The sequence below is a fragment of the Cannabis sativa genome, chromosome 6 (genome assembly GCF_029168945.1).
Source record: "Cannabis sativa cultivar Pink pepper isolate KNU-18-1 chromosome 6, ASM2916894v1, whole genome shotgun sequence".
NCBI lineage: Eukaryota > Viridiplantae > Streptophyta > Magnoliopsida > Rosales > Cannabaceae > Cannabis > Cannabis sativa.
The window spans coordinates 14,031,528-14,039,912 of NC_083606.1; positions in this window are offsets into that span (position 1 = coordinate 14,031,528).

An 8,385-nucleotide genomic window follows, 5' to 3' on the forward strand; every position below is an offset into this window, starting at 1 on the left:
CATCTATATTAAAATTAAACACATAGGCTCACACAGGCACACTTTGGATGGGTCCTATCATGTTGCTAGGTCATACACAGATGAAAGAAGTTTGTAAATATACCTGTTACAAATTATTATCTTGACCAAGGGAGCCATCAGAGCAATAGATCTGGCAAAAGGTAACCATGGCTATTTGCAATCAAGTAATAATAGGTTTTGAAAACTTACACACAAGCTAAAACACATACTCCTGCAACAAGGTTAGCTGGATAGTTGGATGTAGGATTTATTTAATTTTAAATTAAATTATTAATTTCGAAATAATTAATTAAATAAAAAATAATTTTCAAAAATTTTAAAAAAATTTGAATAATTCGAAATTTTAAAAAAAAATTTAAATTTAAAATTAAACCTGCAATTTTGAAAAATTAGGTTTCAACCAACCTAAATATCATTTCAAAAAATTTGCTAACTACTTTTAAAATTTAAATGTTATTCTATAAATAAAAATTAAATAAAAAATTAAAAAAGATAAATGAATATCTTTTTCAAATTTTAAATGTAATTTAAATAAATAAAATAACAAAATTTAAAAATTAGCAAAATATCTTACATCTTTTTAAAATTACATGATTATAGTTATCTTATTTTAAATTTAAATAAGGTCAAATTATTTAAAAAAAAATTAATTTAAAAATTTAAAATCTGACCTTAAATTTAAAAATAAGATAAGATATAATCAAATTTAAAAATAAGATAGATAATTAAGCAAAAAAGATAGATACTAACTATTTTAAATTCAAATTACACTAATATCTTGAATTAAATTTAAAAAATATTAAATTAATTCATAATGATAATTAGAATTGAATTAGGAATAGTAATAGTATAAATATAGAACTACACAAAAAATCGGAAGTTAATTCCATGAAAAAGCATGAAAAATCGAAGAAAAACGAAAAAATTGTGAGCTGTACGGACAGTTTTCGCGATCGCAGGAAAATTTCAGCACAACTCCGATTTTTTCGAATCTTCAAAAAATTATAACTAATTCAAATTAAATGGAAATTGAGTTCTGTAAAAAAGTAACTTGCTTAATTTTTTCCATACTATCTAATAAAAATAATTCCAGAAACAGATATTCAATTATTTTTAACGATAATTCACAAACACTAATCAATCATCAAATAACACTCAATACAACATGATACCATCCAAAAACAAACAAACAATCGTTTTAAAGTCCAAATTTCTTGCAAGTAAATCAATTACCATGGCTCTGATACCAGTTGTTGGAAATTATTTTACCAGGATCTTAGATCTACTCACAAGTATGTTGATTAACACCCTAAATATGAACTTTCTAAAACGATGAAATAAACACATATAAAGTTTAGGAAACCTTACATTGGGTGCAGCGGAATATAATGACTCCTTCCGTTCAGATATCTAGCCCTTGATTCCTTTCTGTAGCAGAGCATTATCAATATCTGAACCTGGATCTCTTTCTCTGAATCTTTGATGCTGAAACCTCCTTCTTGCTGAAAGTCTTTCTTCACGATCTTCCTCACTATGATTGACGTATCACTTGCTGTGTGTGGGCACTACTCATACACTAAGGATTTCGAAATTCAAGAGGAAGAGAGAGAGAGTGGGTTCGGCCAAAGATAGGGAGAGAGAAGGCTCAAGTTTTTCTGATTAAGAAAATGTCAGAAAAAAGTGTGTTTTTCCTGAAGCCTTCACTATATATTTATAGCATTCCACTAGGGTTAGGTTTGAATTATTTGGCATTAAAATAATGAAAATATCAGAGGTAAATTCCTATAAAAGTGGTCGGCCCTATACTAGTGGATTTGGGCCTCACTTTTTGCAATTTTGCAGTTTTACCTTTTCTACACCTCATTTTCTCAAAAACGCCAATTTTTTAATTCAACCATTTAAATGTCAATTCTAACTATTTAATAACTATAAATAATTATTAAATAATATTTTCATTTATCATATTTATTAATTGAACCATACAAAGTATCATAATTAACAAATATGCCCCTAAAACTCTTTCTTTACAATTTCGCCCTTACTTAGTGAAAAATTCACAAATAGACATAGTCTAATTTGAGAATTATAATTGATTAATCAAAACCAATTATATGAGTCTTACAAGCAATATTATCGCAACTAGTGCGGGGACCATGGGTCTATATAACCGAGCTTCCAATAAGTAGATCAAGAATTTAGCACTAAAATTCACTAACTTATTAATTCTTCGTTGAATCCACGCATAGAACTTAAAATTGCACTCTCAGTATATAGAATGCTCTATATGTTCCACCATATAGACACATCATTAGTTATCCATTGTTATAATCCTAATGTGATCACTGATCCTCTATATGAATGATCTACACTGTAAAGGGATTAAATTACCGTTACACCCTACAATGTATTTATTCCTTAAAACACTTGACCCCGTATAAATGATATTTCAGCTTTTATGAAATGAGTACTCCACCATTTATGTTCGTTTGGTCAAGCTCGAAGGAGATCATCCTGTTGTAGTGAGATTTCTCTCACCTAGAAACTCGAGACCAGACTCCTCTTTAAAGGACACGTGTATTCAGATTTCCAATGAAGGCTGAATGTCCGTGAGAGACTCCTTGAAGTTTAGACCTCGCTCAGGATAAAGCCAGCGAGGTATTGCAAGTGCGACTTAAGTTGCACCGCGTAACCGTAATTCTCATCATACAGGGTAGACCCAACTCGCATGTGTCAGAGCATGTGCGAGTGTCCCCTCTATATCTCCGCGACAAGTATAGAGACCAACTCCCTATGATGCAGTTTGGTCCCAACGACTCAATAGCCCTGACAGACCAATATAAATTCGCATGTCCAGACTTTAATAGCTCCAACATGCGACGTCTACAAGGGGCGATTACCTAAGGACGTAGACGTTCCAAACGTACTGGCGATCCTGCGAGCTCAACAAACGGAACATGAACGGTCAACTCGTAGATGCAGAAGACGCATACGTTGATGAACTTAGTAACTGCCATACATTTATTAATGTTAACGTTGTTTGAGTTTAGTTATTGCAATTCAATGTGTAAATAATGGATTAACAATGAATGTGATCCTCATGTAACCGATTGGACACCTACTTTGTATATAAAGGGGTGATCCACCATGAAAATGGACCGACGAATCCTTTGATACAGTGGACTAAGCAGACCAAAATCTGACTGAACCACTATAATTCATTGTCTTGTTTACTTTTTCCAGCCTTGTTGCTTGTTCTTGCATTCCCAGTCGAGTACTCGCCATTCTAGGTTGAATACTCGCACTTGTCATTTCCCTAAAAATTATCTTTTATATCAATTAAATAGTACTTTTTGGTGTTGCGAAATTCACTCGACAACATTTGGCGCCGTTTGTGGGAATTCGACTGAAAGATTTTATTCACTTCAAAGAACACCATTCGTCATGGCTGGAAATCACGTTAACGGAGCAAACAACGGATCCATCAATATTGGAATGATGAGCGTACCATTGCCTGGAGCTGGAGTACCACCTGTAGACGTCATCAACGGCGGAGTAGGGAGGAGCAACATCAGACCTCTCAACCTATTCCCAGAAACAACTGGCCCTCAAGTCGGAGACACGTCCACACCACCAGCAACCATGCATTTTCCCCCCGTCACCCCGGCGGTAGTGTCCGAAGGAATGGTCCAGCTCACGACCGATCAATATGCTGCAATTCAGGATCAACTGCGAGCACTACAAGCCGAGGTAGATGGACAGAGTCGAGCTCGACGCCCTCCTCGAGTTCCTGCCATTCGCAACGAAAACCCTCAGGTAACAGTTTCCAAACGTCAAACTAACCGTGTACGCAGGGAACGAAGAACTGACCCTGAAGTTCTGGACTTGAATCACCCGACGTCAAGAGATCAATCTGCAAGGTTTCCTAACCAGAGCGCACAAATCGACGAGGATCCTGAGCGCCGCAACCCTCGCAGTCGTCCATCTCGAGATAACGACGCAGAATCGGCCTCTTCATCTTCGCATGGCCGCACTCCGAGCAGGTATACGAGGTCAGGCTCTGTACAGACACAGCAGGGAGGATGTTATCGTGTACACCGAGGTGATCTGCGTGATCACCTCAACGCAGTTTTTAGGGCACGCTCCCGCGGCCCACATAACACTGAGACGCTCCATGATCCCCATATGGGCGATCAGGGTGTCAATACAGTTAACAACCCGCCTATCGCGCCGATCGCGACCACTGGGATTAATATCCCCTCGAACCTTGCCGCAGTAGTTGCGAGCCCCGCAGTCGCAGCGACTCCACCCCCTGCGACAGGAGGAATCGATCAAAGCATGCTTCTGCAAGCTTTGAAGATGCTCGAGCAGCAGCGTAAGCCCATATACAAGCTGCATGGCACTTCGCCTTTTACCGCAGAAGTGCGGCAGGCCCAACTTCCAAAGGGGTTTCGTTTATCCGAATCCCTCAAATATAAAGGTACTTCTAACCCGTTAGATTACTTAGAAAAGTTTAATACTATAATGGAAGTGGACCAGGTACCGCAACTTGCGAAGTGTCGCATTCTTGCGGTAACACTCGAAGAGAATGCCCATGATTGGTTCACCCAATTACCAGAGGCATCGATATCGACGTGGGAAAACTTCGTCGACTTATTCCTCACACATTTCCAGGCCACAATGACGTATAGGCCACCCTATACGACTTTGGCCAACATCAAACAAGAGCCTGGTGAGTCTTTACAAGATTATTTCAAGCGTTTTAACGGCGAAGTAACAAAGGTCGAGAAGGCCCCCGAGTCTTCGCTTGTTTGCATGTTAATTACAGGTATCTTGCCAAGAATCGACTTCTGGAAGGAGCTACAGGCCCGACGGCCGGAATCCTTGGTAGAGTTCTTCGCCATGGCCGAACCTCACAAGAGAATCGAGAATTCTCTGGCAGAGTTAGAGAAGGGCAAGAACAAACGACAATCACCCATACCGCGGTCGCGCTCTTGCAGTCCGCGAGGAAAGAATTCCAGGGGCCGAAGCCCAAGAAGACGCAGCCCGCGCAGACCGCGAAGCCCGAAGTTGGCTAAGTCACCCCCAAAGAAGGAGTCCTCGCCGAAAAGGAAGGGGGGACCTCGCTTCGTCAATTATACCGAACTGGCCGTACCTCGAGACCATATCTATGCGATTGAGGAAAGGAACAGCGTCTTCAAGAAGCCGCCCCCCATCAGGGGAAATCGCGACCGAAGAGATCCCAAAAAATTCTGTAAGTACCACAAAGACTTTGGTCACACTACCCTTGAGTGTTGGGTCTTGCAGGACGAGATAGAGGAACTGATCAGAAGAGGGAAGTTCGACAAGTATAAGAGAAGCGAGGAGGGACATCCCCAAGCGGATGGCAAAGAAGATAGCCAAAACGCGAGTGGCTCGAGAACGCCTCGCAATATCTTAACCATAATCGGAGGACCGCACATCGCAGGCGACTCTCGCAAATCGCAGGAAAGGTATGCCAGAGAAGCCAAGGAGAGGCCGTTAACCAATGTAAACAATCTTGGTGAACGGCCAGAGAAGCTCTTCAAGAAAGAATGCGAGGACATCGTCTTTATGGAGAGCGATGCGAGATGGGTCCACCACCCACACTCTGATGCACTTGTGATAGTCGCCAATATTGGTGGAGACAATGTCCATCGTATACTGGTCGACAATGGGAGTTCGGTGAATTTGCTGAATTTCCAAGCCTTCAAGCAAATGGGATTGCAAGAGAAGGATTTGCGACCTATGACATCGAGCATCTATGGCTTCTCGGGAGATGTCATAGCAATCAAAGGAATGATCAAACTCCCAATCACTTTGAGAACTGCCCCGATAACTGCCAAGTCGATGGCCGACTTCGCAGTGATCGACCAATACTCAGCGTATAACGCCGTGATTGGTCGACCAATTCTGAAGGAGATGAAGATCATAACCTCGATCTATCATCTAACGATGAAGTTCCCTACTCCCTCTGGAGTAGGATCGGTGAGGGGAGTCCAATCTGACTCTCGAGAATGTTATAATGCAGCTGTCAAACTCGCAGAAAAAAGGACGGTGAATGTTATCCACCTTTTGGACGCACCACCACCTCGCCAGGAGATCCTCAGGATTGAGGAGGTACCGCACATAGACAAACCAGACTTGGATCCAAGAATCCTTGATCACACCGCCGCAGCCCAAGCCGCGGAAGATACAATCGAGGTACCTATAGATCCTATAGATAATAACAAGGTCTTAAAAATTGGTTCTAGATTAAACATACAGTTGCGAGAACAATTAACGACTTTTCTAAAACAAAATCTTGATATTTTTGCCTGGAAACATTCAGATATGGTCGGGATATCTCCACAGGTCATGTGTCATCGCTTGAACATTGACCCCGAAGTGCGAGGTGTCCAACAAAAGCGCCGCAAAATGGACCCCGCGAGATACCAAGCGCTGAAAGAAGAAGTTGACCGCCTCCTTGCCTGCGGCTTTATACGGGAGTCATTTTACCCCAACTGGTTAGCTAACCCAGTACTCGTGCCAAAGCCTAATGGCTCATGGCGCACATGCGTTGACTTTACAGATCTGAACAAAGCCTGTCCCAAAGACAGCTTTCCTCTTCCTAGCATCGACCAGCTTGTCGATGCCACTGCAGGTCACGCGCTTTTAAGCTTCATGGATGCGTACTCGGGATACAATCAAATCCCGATGTATGAACCGGACCAAGAACATACCTCGTTCATTACCGATCGAGGATTATACTGTTACAAAGTAATGCCTTTTTGTTTAATAAACGCAGGTGCGACTTATCAAAGGCTAGTGAATATGATGTTCGCGGATCTTATTGGAAAGACAATGGAGGTATATGTTGACGATATGCTCGTAAAATCGCAGCGTGCAGAGGATCATATTACGCACTTGCAGGCCATGTTCAACATATTGCGGCGATACAAGATGCGTCTAAATCCGTTGAAATGCGTCTTTGGAGTGGGTTCCGGAAAATTCCTGGGTTTTATGGTAAATCAACGAGGAATAGAAGCCAATCCTGCGAAGATCAGAGCATTGGTAGAAATGCCGTCACCGACTAAGCCAAAGGAGGTTCAAAGCCTCACAGGCAAAGTCGCGGCTTTAAACCGCTTCATATCCAGATCCTCTGACAAGTGTAAAGAATTTTTCCAGACTTTGAAAGGTAACAAAAGGTTTCAATGGAACGAGAAATGCGAGCAGGCTTTCCAAGCTTTAAAAACGCATTTGGGGCAACCTCCAGTTCTATCAAAACCGTTGTCCGGAGAAGTTTTGTCTATTTATTTGGCCGTCTCCGAATACGCGATTAGTTCAGTACTAGTCCGCGAGGACCAAGGACGCTAACACCCGGTGTACTACGTCAGTAAGCGATTATTAGACGCCGAGACGCGTTATCCTCAAATGGAGAAACTGGCTTTCGCCTTGATAATATTCTCAAGAAAATTGCGACCTTATTTCCAGGCTCACAGCATTGAAGTTTTGACAAACTTCCCCTTAAGGCAGGTTTTGGCAAAACCAGAAGCATCAGGGAGATTGTTAAAATGGGCGATGGAGTTAAGTCAGTTCGACATCAAGTATAAACCGAGAACTGCGATCAAGGGGCAAGCCTTGGCAGATTTTATACTTGAATTCCCAAGCACCGAGGTGGCAGTTGTAGAGGGTGGAAATGACATTGTCGTGGCAAGCAAAGAAGTATGGACATTATATGTCGATGGAGCCTCAAATAACGAAGGTTCTGGCAGCGGGATCTTGTTAATCAGTCCCAATAATTTCAAGGTACACGCTGCTTTGCGTTTTGAATTCTCTGCATCTAACAATGAAGCCGAGTATGAGGCTTTAATCGCAGGTCTGAAATTGGCCCTCGAGATGAAAGTCGAGTATCTACAAGCTTTTAGCTACTCTCAAATCGTGGTATGCCAAGTGAATGGAGAATACCTAGCAAGAGGCGGAAGATTGGTTAAATACTTAGCCATCGTTCGTGAAATAATGCAGAAGTTCAAACATGTAGTTGTGTCTCGAGTACCGCGTGCTCAAAATGCCCACGCAGACGCATTGGCCCGACTGGCCTCCACCAGAGAAGCCGAATTACTCGATGTAATTCCGGTAGATGTATTGACTCACGCAACCATAGATCGAGAAACAATTATGGAAATCGATGATGTCCAGAAGATTACCTGGATGACTCCTATCCTCGCATACCTTGACAAGGGGATCCTACCTGATGATAAAATAGAAGCAAGGAAATTGCGACAGCGAGCAGCCCGTTATGTGATATATGACCAGAGTTTGTATCGCAGAAGTTTTAGTCAACCACTTCTCAAATGTATCAGTGGAGAA